This window comes from Triticum dicoccoides, chromosome 3A (genome assembly GCF_002162155.2).
Source record: "Triticum dicoccoides isolate Atlit2015 ecotype Zavitan chromosome 3A, WEW_v2.0, whole genome shotgun sequence".
In the NCBI taxonomy this organism is placed as follows: Eukaryota; Viridiplantae; Streptophyta; class Magnoliopsida; order Poales; family Poaceae; genus Triticum; species Triticum dicoccoides.
Window position 1 is genome coordinate 445,779,913 of NC_041384.1, and position 17,845 is coordinate 445,797,757.

A 17,845-nucleotide genomic window follows, 5' to 3' on the forward strand; every position below is an offset into this window, starting at 1 on the left:
CTCTGCACCCTAAGCTCGACGGCTGTTGGCGGCGGGCATAGGTCGCGCTCCAAACGGCACCGGATTTCGCCTCCACCGCTTTTTGCCACCTATCTGCACCGACATTCTAGACTCTGGTCAACTGGGGTTTTCTGCGGGATTGGGCCATGGATTTTTCTCATGGAGAAGGTAATCAACTTAATTAGCGAAATATTCACTCATCTCTTATCGCAGTCCGTCCGTCGTTGTTAATCAACTGGCGGAAATCACCGTGGAATTATTTTTGTTCTAGCTGATTCATGGGTGTTCATTCATGTGTTCACAATGCTAGCACAAATCGGGCAACTGTGGTCGTGGCCAGTCGGAAACGTTGTTCTATCTTACCATTCCGGATGACTTCAGGGAGTGCTCGGTATGTTCAATCTCAACCTACCACGGTCGACGTGGCCTAAATTTGTGAACATATACCGTCTGTTGCTACATTATCTATATATTTGCATCAAATCTTTGTTACATTATCTATTTTTAATTCTATATTTTTGTACTTTGCTTTCATCTATATATATATATATATGGATATGCTCTATCAGTTACTTCCACATTTGCATCTTGGTATGTTATTTCAATATATCTAATTTACGATCTTAATTTTCATTTCAAGCAGTACATCCCTTGCTTTGCAAGAACATGAGTAGAAGGAAATCTTGGGATTTACTTTGCTGATGACTCCCAGGATGTCATATTGACAACGCAACATGGATTTACAATGACGGTTAGCTTAAAACTTGATAAAGATGGTCACTCCTATTTTAATGCGGACCTTTGGAGAAAAATGTCTTAGTGTTATGAACTGAAAGTTGGCAATAAAATTCTAGGGCGTGCACCACAGCCTGGTCTAATTAACATGGATGTTTACTTCTCCAACGTCATCAGCTGATCAAAGTCTGATCGAGGTTAGTGTCCTTTCAACTTTCTCCTTGCTGTCATATTACTATTTAAGCAACCAATTGATCACTATTTAAGCAACCAATATCATATTCTGACTCTGTTCCTACGCAGTAACAAATTCTATTTACCAATTTATGTGCACTATATATTCTTCTGCCATCTTCTGAATAAATAATACCTTTCCCCTTTTAAGCAGGATATGTTGGATGCATAGTGAATGATCTATATGTTACTAAGCGTACCAAATTTCATTGGAAGGACTTGAAGCATTTCATAAACTTTGTTGATAATCTGACAGAGATAGCACAGCGTATGAATGTTGCATTTTGGATGGGATTAATTAGACCTATGGTGCACACACTGAAAATGACCAATTGTGTGCACAAAACACTGGTAAAAAGTCTTATTTTAATGTTGATGCTCATAAATTATATATATCTTCAACGATATCTTACAATTGTTTTTATTCTACATTCAACACAAATTGCCCCCTGTAGTAGTTCCTGGATTGATTTCCCGGTGTGGTCGAATTACACTTGTGCCTGCTAATAACGCCAAAGTGATTGCAAGGTACTGCATTTCCCATAGAAATGGAACCATTCAAATTAACAAGTTCTCGCTTCTCGTGGCAATGCATCCATATTGGAAAATTGGAGACACTCATGATCTACCAAGGCATTGGAGGGCTCTTACTTTTAATTGACGAGATGCCGAGTCGCCGTGATCAAGCTGCTTCCAATGGATAGTTGTAGTTGTTGGCCCTCAGCCTCTTAAAATGTGCTAGCTGTTACTATATATGTTAAGTATGTAGATATGGACCATATGGTTATTGGCCCTTAGCCTCTTAAAATGTGATAGTTGTTACTATGTTAAGTATGTCGATATGGACCATATGGTTGTCAAAACCGTGTACGAAGATCCTCCTTTTGTCGAATAGTGTAACTGATACGTCTCCAATGTATCTATAATTTTTGATTGCTCCATGCTATTATATTATCTATTTTGGATGTTAATGGGCTTTATTTTACACTTTTATATCATTTTTGGGACTAACCTACTAACGGAAGGCCCAACCCAAATTGCTGATTTTTTTGCCTATTTTAGGGTTTCGAAGAAAAGGAATATCAAACGGAGCCAAACGGAATGAAACCTTCAGGAACGTGATTTTCTCAACAAACGTGATCCAGGAGACTTGGAGTGGGCGTCAAGAAACAAGGGAGGAAGGCACGAGGCAGGGGGCGCGCCTACCCCCCTAGGCTCGCCCTCCACTCTCGTGGGCCCTCCGTTGCTACACCTACATACTTCTTCCTCCTATATATATATTCATGTACCCCCCCCCAAACATCCAGGAGCACCACGAAAACCTAATTCCACCGCCGCAACCTTCTGTACCCGAGAGATCCCATCTTGGGGCCTTTTCCGGAGCTCCGCCGGAGGGGGCAATTATCACGGAGGGCCTCTACATCAACTCCATGGCCTCTCTGGTGATGTGTGAGTAGTTTACTTCAGACCTATGGGTCCATAGTTATTAGCTAGATGGCTGCCTCTCTCTCTTTGGATCTCGATACAAAGTTCTCCTCGATCTTCTTAGAGACCTATTCAATGTAATCTTCTTTTGCGGTGTGTTTGTCGAGATCCGATGAATTGTGGGTTTAAGATCTAGATTATCTATGAACAACATTTGATTCTTCTCGGAATTCTTTTATGTATGATTGGTTTATCTTTGCAAGTCTCTTTGAATTATTAGTTTGGTTTGGCCTACTAGATTGATCTTCCTTGCAATGGGAGAAGCGCTTAGCTTTGGGTTCAATCTTGCGGTGCTCGATCCCAGTGAAAAAAAGGGAACCAACACGTATTGTATTGTTGCCATCAAGGATAAAAAGATGGGGTTTATATCATATTGCATGAGTTTATCCCTCTACATCATGTCATCTTCCTTAAAGCATTACTCTGTTCTTATGAACTTAATACTCTAGATGCATGCTGGATAGCGGTCGATGTGTGGAGTAATAGTAGTAGATGCAGAATCGTTTCGGTCTACTTGTCTCGGACGTGATGCCTATATACACGATCATACCTAGATATTCTCATAACTATGCTCAATTCTATCAATTGCTCGACAGTAATTCGTTTACCCACCGTAATACTTATGCTCTTGAGAGAAGCCACTAGTGAAACCTATGGCCCCCGGGTCTATCTTTCATCATATTAATCTTCCAACACTTAGTTATTTCTTTTGCCATTTATTTTACTTTGCATCTTTATTTCTCTTTATCATAAAAATACCAACAATATTATCTTATCATATCTATCAGATCTCACTCTCGTAAGTGACCGTGAAGGGCTTGACAACCCCTTTATCGCGTTGGTTGCGAGGTTCTTATTTGTTTGTGTAGTTGCGTGGGACTTGAGCATGATCTCCTACTAGATTGATACCTTGGTTCTCAAAAACTGAGGTAAATACTTACGCTACTTTGCTGCATCACCCTTTCCTCTTCAAGGGAAAACCAACGCAGTGCTCAAGAGGTAGTAGTAACCACTATATATATGTTACTCAAATGTTGTTACCCAGGTTCATAAATTTTCATGGAAAGTATTAGTATCGTACACAGTTAATTGAGTTTAAGCGTGTGCCCGATGACCAGAAGGCATTTGCAGATTAAGTGTCCATATTGCAAATTCACACACATGTTAACATGAGGAAAGGTATGTATAGCAAAGTAATCATCACACATGAGTACTCGCAGACGCATCGTGTGCGATACTCCGCCACCACAAGCAAGTAGTTTGAATTTTTCAAAGTTTTTTGTACACATAGAATCGCACACAAAGTAACTGCATTGACCGTCTGTGTTGTAATTTCTCATCGCAAACAGTTTATCCTAGTCGGCTGTTTGCCACGTATCACACACATCTCGTTTACACGACTCGTTTTTGTTCTTTTGGCTCATCGCAAACAGTTCATCCGTGTGAACTGTATGCCGCATATCACACACATCTTGTTAAGTTGAACTGTTTCTGTTGTGTTCCCTAATCGAAAATAGTTCATCCGAGTTAACCGTATGACGTATATCGCACACATATTGATATGGCTGCCCGTTTCTGTTGTTCTACCTCATCGCAAACAGTTCGAACGGATTAACGGTGTGTCCTGCATAACACACACATTGTTATGGCTGCCCGTTTCTGTTGTTCTGTCTCATCGTAGACAGTTTGAATGGATTAACCGTGTGTCCTGCATCGCACACACAAATAAAATATGAACCGTGTTTGATGCATCCTCCATCGCAAACGTTTTGCACCCTTTTTGACGGTTTTTTAACACCACCGTTTGCGATTATTGCATCGCACACAGTTTCGGCAAAGGGTCTTTGATCGTAGTGTCGTGTTAGCAGTATCCTACAGCAGTGATCGGTGGCGGCGAAAGGCAAGAAGACGGCTTGGGGGTCGTCATCACGGTTTGATCTACCGCCTGGTTGGATCTAGGGGGACTGGATCCGCTCCATCGTCGTGCGGGAAGATTTGGAGAGGCTCGCCAAGGACGTCATGATTGTCGAGGGATCTGGGAGGTTGCCGGAGGGGGAATCCGAGCCCCAACCGCGCGAGGGTGAGCATGTCCTCCTCACCACCCACGTCGACCGAGGTTTTTCCCTTCCCCCTCCTCCATTTTTTCAGGGTTTCTTGAACTTTTTCGGTGCCCAGATCCACCATTTCCCCCTAACACAATCGCATATCTTGCCGCGTACATCTCTTTGTGCGAAATCTTTCTGGGCTGCCAACCAAACTGGGGTCTCTTCAAACACATCTTTCCTTGTTGATAACCCACAAGTATAGGGGATCAATTGTAGCCTCTTTCGATAAGTAAGAGTGTCGAACCCAATGAGGAGCTAAAGGTAGAACAAATATTCCCTCAAGTTCTATTGACTACCGATACAACTCTACGCACTTTTAATGTTTGCTTTACATAGAACAAGTATGAAACTAGAAGTACTCTGTAGGTGTTGTTGGATAGGTTTCCAAGATAATAAAGAGCGCGTAAATAAAAAGTAGGGGCTGTTTAGATAAAGACACAACTAAATTAGGTTTGGTAGAGAGCTTTCTGTCACTAGTTATTTGTCCCTAGGCAATCGATAACTAGACCGGTAATCGTTATTGCAATTTTATTTGAGGGAGAGGCATAAGCTAACATACTTACTCTACTTGGATCATATGCACTTATGATTGGAACTCTAGCAAGCGTCCGCAACTACTAAAGATCATTAAGGTAAAACCCAACCATAGCATTAAAGTATCAAGTCCTCTTTACTCCCATATGCAAACAACCTACTTACACGGGTATGTGCTTCTATCACTCACACCACCCACCATAAGCAAATCATGAACGTATTAAACACCCTATAGCAGGGATCCCTCACTCTTGCATGACACGAAGAGCACCATAGGACATCACCAATAATAAAACACGCAACTCAAACCAAACACGATCATCAATTAACCCATAGGACAAAACGGATCTACTCAAACATCATAGGGTAGCCATACATCATTGGGAAATAATATACACTACAAAAAAATACACTTCCGTGATGATACGTGTTTGTCACAGTATGTCACGTTTTTTGTCATGCATGTACATCCATGACGATTTTATGACAGAATCAAGATAGTCATACATGTGTTGTCGTAGAAGTGTTCCATGACATTACCAAAATTATCATCACGGAAGTGTCCACTTCCATGACGATAAATCGCGCGTCATAGAAGTGCTTTTGTCAAGGGTGACCAACATGTGGCATCCACCGTAACGGAACGCCGTTAAGCTATCAGGTCGGGTTTTGGATCCGGTAACCCATTAACAGCCCCGACCAATGGGGATTTTCCACGTGTAAAATCATCATTGGCTGGAGGAGACACGTGTCAGGTCCGCGTTGGCACAGGTGTCACTCATCCAATGGGCGAGACGCGCCTATGATATGTTGACACGTGGACCGACCCATCAAGTTTAAATGGGCCGGCCCAACTAAAGGCCCACAAGATTTTGTGGACCATAATGGGTCGGCCCAGCTAAAGGCCCACGAGATTTTGCGAACCATAATGGGCTGGCCAAGCTAAAGGCCCACAAGATTTTGCGGGCCATAATGAGCCGGCCCAGGTAAAGGCCCACAAGATTTTTGTGTGCCATAATGGGCGGACCTAGGTAAAGGCCCACAAGATTCTTGCGGATCATAATGGGCCGGCCCAGCTAAAGGCCCACGAGATTTCGCCGACATTAATGGGTCGGCCCAGCTGTAGGCCCACAAGATTTTGAGGACCCTAGTAGGCCGGCCCATTAACTGGCTGCCATGTTTTGGGCCAAATGCCGCCCCATATTTCATCCGGTCCATTAATGGACTGCCACGCTCCAGGCCTAATAGTGGCCCATATGAGATCCGGCCTGTTAAAAGCCTACCATGTTCTGGGCCAAATTACGGCCCAGATCAGGTCTGGCCCTTTAAGAGGCTTTGGGCTCAATTATGGCCCATATCAGATTCGACCCGTCAACTTGACACTATACTTTTGGGCCCACTTGCTAAAGGCCCACTTAGTAATTCGGCCTGATATTAGTTTTGGCCTGTTAAGGGCCCATTTAATGTTTCGGCCCTATAATAATTTCGGCATGTTAAAAGCCGTCATATAGTTGGGCCTAACTACGGCACGGTTTGCATCCGGCCTGCTCGCAGCCGATATCTGATTGGGCCAAACAAGGACCGAGACATTTTTGGCCTGTTAAAAGCCCGTGATTTGATTCGCACAATCATGGGCCGGGGTTAATTTCGGGCTGTTGCCGGCGCATGAGCTGTTCGGCACGTTTCAGGCCCAACCTACATCGTGATTGCATGACGACCCGATTATGTACCGTAATTTTACGGTTTGGCCGGTTTACTGCGAAGACAAGATATATATACAGTAAAATAACTACAGCATCGTGAATAAGAAAAAACCTAGACTATACAATAAAGAAATTACGACATATTACATCCACTGGGCATCAAAGTTCGCCACTATGATAATAAAGCACAAGCAGACAGAAGATTACATACACTGGGCATCAAAGATCGCCACCAGTGCAAATAAACATGCCGACAAAATAATATACAAAACCGACAGCACTTCAATAGAGTTCAAGAAAGGTTAGCTCTGCTGGGGAGCTGCAGCGCAAGCAACTGAGCAAGATGATGAGACTGCGCTTGTTCAACACTTATATCTTCCTCACTCTGAAAGATAAACAAGAAGATAGATGACAGGTTTTGCACATAAAAGTATCGGTGCTGACAATTCATCACATTTCTTACTGACGAATAAAGTGACACAGTTTAAAATTGCATTAACACAATATGGTATTGTTCAGGTCAAGACATGGCAGGAAATGACATTGTGAAGGAGTTGGCAGCTTCACGACACCACTGGATTACAGATCAAGAACTCATAAGTATCAATGGTTAGTGTGCTATCAATTTATACCATTTCAGATTGGCAAATAAAGAGACGGTTTAAATAATAGTAGAATGATATGACATTGTTCATAGTTAAGACATTGCAAAATATGACATTGTGCTGTAGTGGGTAGGTTCACCACACCACTGGATTACGGATGAATAACAGAAGCATACATGCAGTGCAAAAGAACATCACTTGCTGTGTATAGTTTAATTTACATGGTATGAAGAAGGAACTTGGTTGTACAACTGAAAACTAAATTGAGAAAGGACAAAGTTTTGTTTATGAACTACATAATAAACTTTAAACAAGCAATTTGATGCAAACACCAAAAATAAACAGCTGTTGCAGTCATGCCTAACCAAATATATACAACAAAGTTTGAAGGCTTGAGATGGACAAACTTACATTATTGGTGAAGATGGGCTCTATAAAGGCATTGTCCATGCTGATGGGGGGAAATTCAAGAAGTTTACCACAGAATCTTCTTCAAAAGCATTGCCTTTATTCTACATTTTGTTAAGAGTAAATATAGATGTGATAATATACGAAAAATGGAGAATATTTAAGATAAGATGAAGAGTGATGCTACATAACCAAGTAGCTATAAATGTAAGTGCAGCGATACACGCAAAAGGTACAACCAAGAGCAATGCACAGCTAAACTTCTTCAGTACCAACCTTATGGTAAGAGTAAATATAGATCTGATGTGTAGAAAATGGAGGGCAAAGGAAAATAAGCTGCAGAGTGATGGTACATGAACAACTACCTGTCATTATAAATACACTGATAAAGGACAGCATGTACTTACAAGAACAATGCAGAGCTAAAAAACATTGGCATTGGATCTATTCTACACTAATGTAACCATTCATATAGATCAGATAATTTGGAGCAAACAATAAGAAAGCTATCATGCATACTGCTGTCACATAATGAACCGGGTATATATGCAAGTATAGTGATACAGGACAACATGTACCAACAAGGGCAAAGCAGCGGGCAACATATTTGCGATATCCTGTCGTTTTTGTCAAACCGGAATTCTTCTTCGAGCAGAATTCCTGCAAAAAAGATCTGTAAGGCACATGCAGAAAAGTAGAAGTTCAAATTATCATGTGATTTCATAGACAGTACCTCATCCTAGGAAAGAGACCAGTGCATAACAAGGTTTTTCCATTCAATGTCTTCTAAATTTAGCACAGGAGACTTCACCGGAAATTCGTTTATAGACTTGCCATCAAAGTGTGATTTCCTCAGGTAACACCGATACTGCTGCAATGCTTCCTTGAAAAGCACAAGCAAGCTTTGCTCGTCATGACTATCCAGATTGACCCTCGCCTAGTTACAACAATGTAATGTAAATCATTGATGTGTTCAATCAGCAGAAAACAGGAAAATAATAACCATGAATAATAGCACTTACACGTAAGTTGGATAGGAAGATGTGAAAATGGTGTTTGTCTTCACAATAATCTTCCCATGATGGCAATATATGCACGTAGTCCCTAACAACATTGAAAGCATTGTCTTTTAAACTGGGAATAAATGAAATGGGGTTCCAATCTGCAAGAATTGGCCGTCTCTGCAGTTGGGATAGGTCTTCGGCCGGTGGACTTGCTGTACTTTTTGCTGGAGTGGGATTTTTCTGTGGTACAGCTGGTGCTATGGAAAATGAAATTGGTATACCTTTTGCTGGAGTGCAGGTCCTGTGTGGTGGGGCTAGTGGTGTGGCCAGTGAAGTATGGGTACAGTCTGCTGGAGTCGGTCCTACGTTTTGTGTCACTGGTTGTACAGCCAATATAAGTGGGGTGCTACCTGATTTCTCTGGCACCACCACGTTTTTCAAGGACTTTGCTGGTGCTCCTTCAGGTTTGGCAATCACCCTCTTTATTTTTGATGTTTGATGCACAAGAACAACATTTGAGTGGAAAAACATGGTATGATGACAAATGGAATATGTATTGATAATGGATGGGCATGGCATCTCGACATATATGATGAGTAAACTAAGCAGATGGCGGTGCAACAAAGTAGAAGAAATGCAAGACAACATATGCAAGATACCCGCAATCAATAAAAAATTGCCAAATTAGAACAGGCACCTTGATGGGTGAACAGGACAGGCCATCTTCCTTTGACTCCTCGAGGTTAGAATAGTCATTAGGATCATATTCTGAACAAGAATCAACAGGTGGGGAGCGTATGAGTTTCATTGCATCCAGAATGGCACTCAATGCCTTGGTGCCAATTTTGTAAGTCATTGCAGTGTTTAGCTTCAAGAGTGGACTGCTGCTAGTGCGACACAAAGCAGCTACACAGATCATAGTGTAGATATAATAGGAAAACCTTCAGCATCATAGTAAAATCAGCAAAGTGGAACTTGCTAGAATATATGTGCTAGTATTGCCGGTACGGCTAGAAAGGCTTCGGATACCAGCTCTCTTCAAGTGAAGGTGCGGTACTGTTAATATCAGTGTAACTCTCAAAGGCGACACAACTCCCCACATTTCCTTGCTATTCTTATAGGATTCAAGTGGGCAGGCCACTACAAATCCTATTCCTATGTTTACAAGATCCTATGAATCAAAGAGGCTCAAAGTGTCCATCACAACTGACCGTATAGACCTCTACACTGCAAATTTCCCTGCTCCTCTTCAGTACAAGGAACATACTGTACTACTATCATACTCCCTCCGTTCCAAAATATAAGTCTTAGTAGAGATTTCCACTATGGATCACATACAGATGTATCCAGATACATTTTAGAGTGTAGATTCACTCATTTTGCTCCATATGTAGTCCATGGTGGAATCTATACAAAGACTTGTATTTAGGAAAGGAGAGAGTACATGTTAAAGAAGAATGGAAGAGGAACATGGTAAAGAAGAAGAAGAAGCAGATTTTGGATAATAAAATGTTGGTTGCGCAGTGCCCACACATGATGAACCAGAGCGCATTAAGAATGCAACTCCCAGCTGTCTCTCGACAATAATAGGCGGTTGGATGAAGATCCTACGTCTCCAAACCCTTCTTCTTCCTCGTCTCTGATTCTTCCCATACAGAACACCGCACGGGCCGCCGGCCGGACCACCGGCCCCCACCGGCTATGTTCCTCCGCCACCCCCGCCCCAACCCCCACCCATGTCGAGTTTTCTTCGTTCAGCGAGGCCCCACAACCACCCGAGCCCCTTCGATCGCACCGGCAAACTCCAGCGAGCTCTGAAAAATCGACTGACCCAATTTTGAAATTTAGCCTACTTTGATTTAACTAGTGTGGAATATAAAAGGGGAAAACCATAAGCATTGGGAGTATAGTGTTGAGCGTGCCATGGCGGATCTGAAGGTGCAAACCGGACAAAGGCAACTTCGCTACCAAGACAAGAAATCAGAGTAAAGCAGTGGTGAACTATTTTCTTGCTGCGATAAATAAGTTGAGCAGATACGAAAAAGTACCACCTCTGGTGCGGCGCCGTGTACGCATCTGCTGAGAATTTGACGGTGCTGCGGTAGCGATGGCTGTCGGTGGCGTGGAAGTAGATCTAGGAGGGTAGACGGTGGCGGCGGGGTGCGGTGGACGAGACGGTCGTAGGAGCGGCGCTGGCAAGGTGGACGACGGCGGGGATGAAGCGAGAGGACGGGATGCAAGGATCCCGGTCCGAAGCCGTGGATGAGAGAGGTCGATCTCGTGTAATGGATGGCGGCGTCGGGGTATCAGCTCCGACATGGTGGAGGAGGACGGCGGTGGATGGGGTGGCGGACGGCGGGGGACGGAGGAGGGTGGGGTGGAGAGGGTGTTTTGGCGCCCACGGAGTACGAATGGGGAAAAGGGAGGTAGAGAGGAAGGGGGAACCATGTATTCAGGGCGCGCTTGTCTCAAATGCGAGGAAATTTACAAACTTAGCCCCCGTTTCAAATTTCTACTACATCACAGCAACATTAGTCGGTTGGGGATAGGACGGTAATCTCGCATACACCGAATATTTGCCGACGAGAGTTTGTTTTTGGCGCCCACCGTGTATGAATATGAATCGGGGAGGGAGTCGGTTTCGGCCGAGGACACACTGTGTTTTGGCACCCACCGTGTATGAATCCGGGTGAGAGGCGGTTACGTCACGTTTGGGTGAAATTACAAACCTACCCCTATCGAAACCTATAGAAATCCAGCAGATAGGCTTTGTGTGGCAGAGATAGGCAGTAGTGATTTCCATCTCGCAGATTTTGGTTTCGGGCGGTTACTGCGACTTTCCCCGCTTCGTTCAAATTTTGCAGAGTGCACGTTTACGGTGCCAACTCAATTCGAATCCCGTTTGTATTCTATTTTTTTCAGGCGGGATCCATTTTCAATTGGGATTACATTCTATATACATCATTTTTTTATATATACTTTCAAAAGCACAACAAAGAATTCTGCTCCTTTATATGTATAATATGATTTACAAATACAATGATCTCCAAATCTTAAGGTTGAATTCGAATTTTTTTAACCAAATTGTGTTCTACTAAAATGTATGGACAGTAATATCTACATATTAAATAACATAGATGTGCGTGAATTCATATGAGTATGCATGTTTGATAGATCGATTTTGGTTCGAGTATGGATTACATGTATCATCATCTCGAATTCAAATATTTGAATCCCTTTTTTGTTCACTCCTTTCACGCCCATCTCTCTCGCATGCATGCTCCTTCAGGTAGCTATCACTCTCTTTTCTCCAGCTCACCCGCACGCTCACTTCATGTTTCTCCTATCCTCGCAAACATGGTCTTTCGACGTCTCCCTTGAGAAGTGTCACACTCTCCCTATCATTATACATTACACGGTTTTCATTATCTCTCACGTCTCTACTGTTCTCTGGTATCACTCGGTACCTAAGCTTTCTTTTTCACCGCCGCACACACAGTCTCCACTCGTCTTTCACTTTGTCTTTCTCTCTATGGGATTCTCTCACACACCCTGTATGTCTCTACATATGACTCATACCACTAAAATTACTCTCTCTCTCTCTCTCTCTCTCTCTCTCCTGTAGACACAATATTTGTTGCGGTCTCCTTTTCGTCTCCATCCCAGACTGACATTATCCATTTGTTTACCGATCAGACAACCCCGACTACTGTCTCCTCTCTCTCTCTCTCTCTCTCACAGACACACACACAACTCCTACTTCCAATCCCCTTCCCGACTACTGTCTCTCTCACACACACAGAAAACTCTCGCTTTCGCACCCGACTCGCATTTCTCTCACAAACATTTATCGACTAGCTAGCCTCTAGATAGGTTTATACACCCGCACACTCATGCTTCCACCATCGCATACATGTCTCTCTCCCGCTCCTTGTATCTATGTAGATTTTTCTTCCCTTCTTGAGACACGCCCTCTTGATCGTGCACACACACTATCGCCTCATTTTAAGCTAATACCTATCGCGCACACACTCCTTGTGTCTTTGTCACACATGCACTCCGTCCTCTTCCACTCTCCCTCTCTCTCTCACACACATGGGCTTTTTACAACAACTAGCAAGATGCCCATGCGTTGCACGGAACATCAAGATGCATTTGTATGAGTAGTTTATATTGTGGGGGAAAAGGATGAACGAGGGAAGGCCTTATTTGCAAATGAGGAGAGGGGTGTGGGTATCTTTTTGCAAAATTGACATAGTTTCCTTCCTATCCGTCAGATATAGATCGGACGGCCTATATTGCAGGATGGCAGGCACATGATCATCACCAACAATGCTTTTTATAAGAGTAGGGACAAAAAATAGAGTTGGTGATGATGGTGGGCCTGCCATCCTGCAATGTAGGTCGTCCGATTTATATCTGACGGATAGGAAGGAAAATATGGCAATTTACCCCCACTCTTCACCACATTTGCAGATAAGGCCTTCCCTTGTTCATCCTTTTCTACCACAAGATCTTGATGTTCCGTGCAACGCACGGGCATCTTGCTAGTAAGAGTAGAAATTAGACATATACCACTTCTTGAATCTTGAAATCAACAACATTCCTCCCTTATCTCATCAAAACCGCCAAAGGAATATATTTTGAGTGGAACATAACATATTTTTAGTGATATACGTATTTCAAAACTAGACTTTTTTTCTATCAAATCGATGAATATGTATTAATCTACTTTGATCGTGTGGCAACGCATTGGCACATTACTAGTAGTTATTATAATTTTTTGGACACCAAACTAACGGTGGAGTACATATACGAAGAGAAGAGGCGCACGCACGCAGTCGGCCTCTCGCTGTCTCGCACACATGAGTGGTACGTAAAGGCGACGTTAACAAATAAACCCTAAAACCCTAGGTGCACGATTGCTGCATTCGCGGGTACCGGGTACGTGGTGGAGCACCTTTGTAGGAATAGTCAGCTCGCGTGATAATTTGATCCGTAGGAGTTGATGGTCGGGACCACAGGTGAATGACTTGGAGCGTGGTGGCTCGCCAATTGCCACATATCGAGTAGCCACATTTAAAATATCGTTTTTAGCGGGGTTAGGAGTTTCAATTTTCAATGGCGCGTTATAAGTAGTAAGTAGTTTTTAGAACGATTGGTATGGAGCAAAAATGGAATTCATAGTACTACGTACCTCCTTGGCATATGGTTGTATAGTTTTTTTTTGCGATGGAGGTTGTATGGGTTTATGTTGTGAGATGTTGAACCTGGTAGTTCTAGGGCAAATACTATGGTTTAGATTTAGATGCTGGTTTTCAGTAATGAAAATCAGAAGGGGAAACCCTTCTTTGATTAAAAAAACTACTACCTCCATTCTGGTTTACTAGTCCCCATCGTACTTTGGGTCAAAGTTTGTCCACGAATTTTACTTGTAAAACGTGAATGGAAAACGAGATGCATGCATGAACACTAGTTACTCTAACCCCCCTCTAACCCCCCTCTCTTCTTTAATTCTTTGCCACATCAACATGTTTGCTATTCCCGTGTGCATGATACTAGCTAAGATACCACCATTACGACCAGCCTTAATCATCGCATGCAATAATTTAGTGCACCTTGAAATATGAACATGTGTGGGGCGTGTATGTTTTTAATGACTTGAGACTATACCTAGCCCGACATGCAAGATGACTTATTATGCACCGTTCCCCATACCTGCAGGAAGCCCGTTCGTCTCCAAATATTTTCCTCTCCATGTGTGGAAACAATATGCCTCCCAAAACTCTCCTTCTCCCTCCGGCGGTCCCACCACTGCACCCCGTGTGAAAAAATCTGCATGCATGACTCTCCTCCCCCACGTTTGTCCAATCCGTTGTGACCAGCAATATTTCCACCCCTTCGCTCCCCCGTAATTTACTCCAACAAATATGCCCACGTAGCTGTTACTTAACTGTAGGTGCATTGGGTCACTGACATATGGGCCCAACAGGGGTCTGGCCCACATGTCAGTGATGCAACTGGACCTGCAGTTAAGTAAGTGCAGCTCAGTCCATATCTTACGTAGGTGTGCCATTGCTCGCTATAAATATTGCGCCTCCCACGACATCGCTATCTCCTCCCCCTCACGTTCACATTCATCGCTATCTCCTCCCCCTCCCTCTCACATCGACCACCATGGCATCGCCCCTCCCAAGCCCTAGGAGCCCCTCGCTGCACCGCGCGGACGGTCATGCGTCGCCGTTCCGTTCCTCGCCGCCACTAGTCGAGGAGGATGCGTTGGTGTTCCGCTCCTCGCCACTACGCGACGCGTCGCCGTTCCATTCCTCGCCTCCACTAGTCGATGAGGACGCGTCGGTGTTCCGCTCCTCCCCGCGACGCGATGCGTTGCCGTTCCGTTCCTCGCCGCCACTAGTCAAGGAGGACGCGTCAGTGTTCCGCTCCTCGTGGCAATGCGTCGAGGTGGACGCGTCAGCGTTCCCAATCTCACCAGTACACGCGCCGGAGGATGCGTCGGCTCCCCGCTACGAGGAGAACGCCGCACCGCCCACCGAGCCCCCAGCTTGAGGAGCTTTGGAAAGAAATGGATGTCGCCTTGTGGGAGGCTTTGCCTCCAGCAGAGCGCGCCAAAATAGAGGCGGAGAAGAAGGCCGAGGAAGAGAAGCGCACCGCGAAACAAGCTGTCTGGGAGGCCTATGTCGCGTCCGAGAGAGTCAGGCGATTGGCTCTTTGGCAAAAGGCTCGTGCGAGGGCCGTGAGGGTGGCGAAGGACGCCCGTGCCGACGCCCTGAGTGCAGTCGGGCCCAAGCGCCTCATCTACGCTTGGCGGTACGTGGAACGGGTGCACGGTTCCAGCGAGGAGGAGTACCTGTTGGCGCCGGATCACCACACCGGTGATATCGCGCTCGCCCGCCGGCAAGCTGCCAATCAACACCTCGTGAGTTGCGAGGCTGAGGAAGAGGTGTTGTGTCGGCGCGCTAGGAAACAGACGCGCACCAGGGCACTCGTGGCGCGCCGCAAGCGCTCCTACGAGCGCCGTGGCTTTTAGGAGGAGTATAATTTTTGTTTTGTAAGGCGATCTCATTAGTTTTGGGACGCAAATGATAAATCCCGAACGTTTAGGAATTTTTAGCGTCCTTAATTAAGTATGTAAAATGGAAAGTTTGGAAACCTTGTGTATTCATACGCATTTTGCAAGTATACTTGCATATAGCACAAACTTTACTATATACTATCGCACTGCACGTCTCTCTTGATATATGCTTGCAGACTGTGCTACTCCCCCCGTCCAGGTCAATAAGTCATCTTTGGTTGTGCACCGTGACCAAGAAGGAGGGAAGACTTATACACCTAGATGGAGGGAGTACTACTATTACTTATGTACGTGCAAATGCAAGTTTTAACATTACGATGCGGATTTTGTAAAAGTAGAAAAACATCACTAGTCAAGCTTGTGAAACGACTCAATGTAAAACAAATGCAAAAATGCTCGTTTGATTGTTTACTTTTAGCTTCCTTCTCTATGGTTATTTCTCTCTCGTACTTTGTACGGAGTATCTCACTGGTTGGAAAGACATGGAAATTCCCAAACTGCTTCGTACACCCTGTATCAATTTTTTTGCCTAACAAGTTGTGTCGTGCAATTGGAATTCCAACTTGAGTGCTACTACTAGTAGGAGTACCAGGGGCTAGTTCTTTTAGGCTTCTAGATTAGTAATCCCATAACTACTACCTCCGTCCTGGTTTATTGGTCCCCATTGTAATCTGTGTCAAATTTTGATCATAAATTTAACTAATGAAATGTTAGTGCATGTCACATGCACTACTCCATCCGTCTAGGTGAGTAAGTCATCTTAGAGCAAGGTTAATAGTAAAGCCTGATGCTGGCTCTATAGTAGAGCCATGTCACTTGTAGCCTATATTTGAAAAAGCTCATACAGTAGAATGGCTGTAGTGTTGGCTATACATTTAATGCATGCATGATGTGCTAGGCAAAGGAAAGTGACGGGATTGGCTGGGGGGAGCTGAACGCCGGCCGTAGCGCTTGCATGGGCTGCATGTAGGCTCCTTTTCCTCGTTGCTTCTGCTATCGCCCGGCAACTCGCGAAGCGCCCGCTTGGTCCTTTCTTCTCACTTCTCTCTCCTCCAGCTATGATTTTGCTGATGTGGAAGATGCTATAGCCTGCTGACTAGTCTCTATTGCACTTGCTCTTAGGCTGTGCACCGTGACCAAGGAGGAGGAGAAAACGAGAAACGTTAATGTTTATTTGCTAATTAATAGTATTGCATGCAATGAACTAACCACTACATGTCGTGTTTGATATATCAAGTCATTAAAAGCATGCACACTCTTTATCTCTTATTGGTTGATATGTCAAGAAACAAGAAATGAGGTAGAAGTTAATGCACCACGCCTAAGTGTTTTGGGATTATTTGGTTTTTGTAAGACGACTTACACACCTAGACGGAGGGATTACAATGGTGAGGAATAAACTAGTTAAATCTTTGGTCAAAATTTAGCAGAAATTACAATGGTGAGGAATAAACCAGGATGGAGTAGTAGTTTAGAATCCCAAATAAATGAGTGAGGCGCCTTATTGTTACTCACCACTGTGACTAGTCTTGTGGGAAAAGTTGGGGAAGCCGCCAAAAGAGCTGGCCCTAGGAGTAGTAGCTAGGGATCGAGTGTGCGAGATGAACCGGAGAAAGTAAATGCAGAGAGATGAAATACAAAAAAGACGGAGGGATGTGATGGTTGCTTGTCCGTTTATTTTACCAGGCCACTTATTACTGGGAGTGGTTGGCTCTTCTGATATGACGGCTTTACTACCGCGCCACGAGCGGGGTGAGAGGTGAGACTCCTGTGCAGCGCCGCCCTCTACACTTGTACTACATCGGTCGTGGTTTATTAGTCCCCCGTTGAATTTGACTGAAGATTTAACTGACGAAATGTTAGTGCATTTCAACAAAAACTATATAGTTGGATTCATAGTTGAACATAGTTTTGAATGATATAATTTTAGGGGACATGC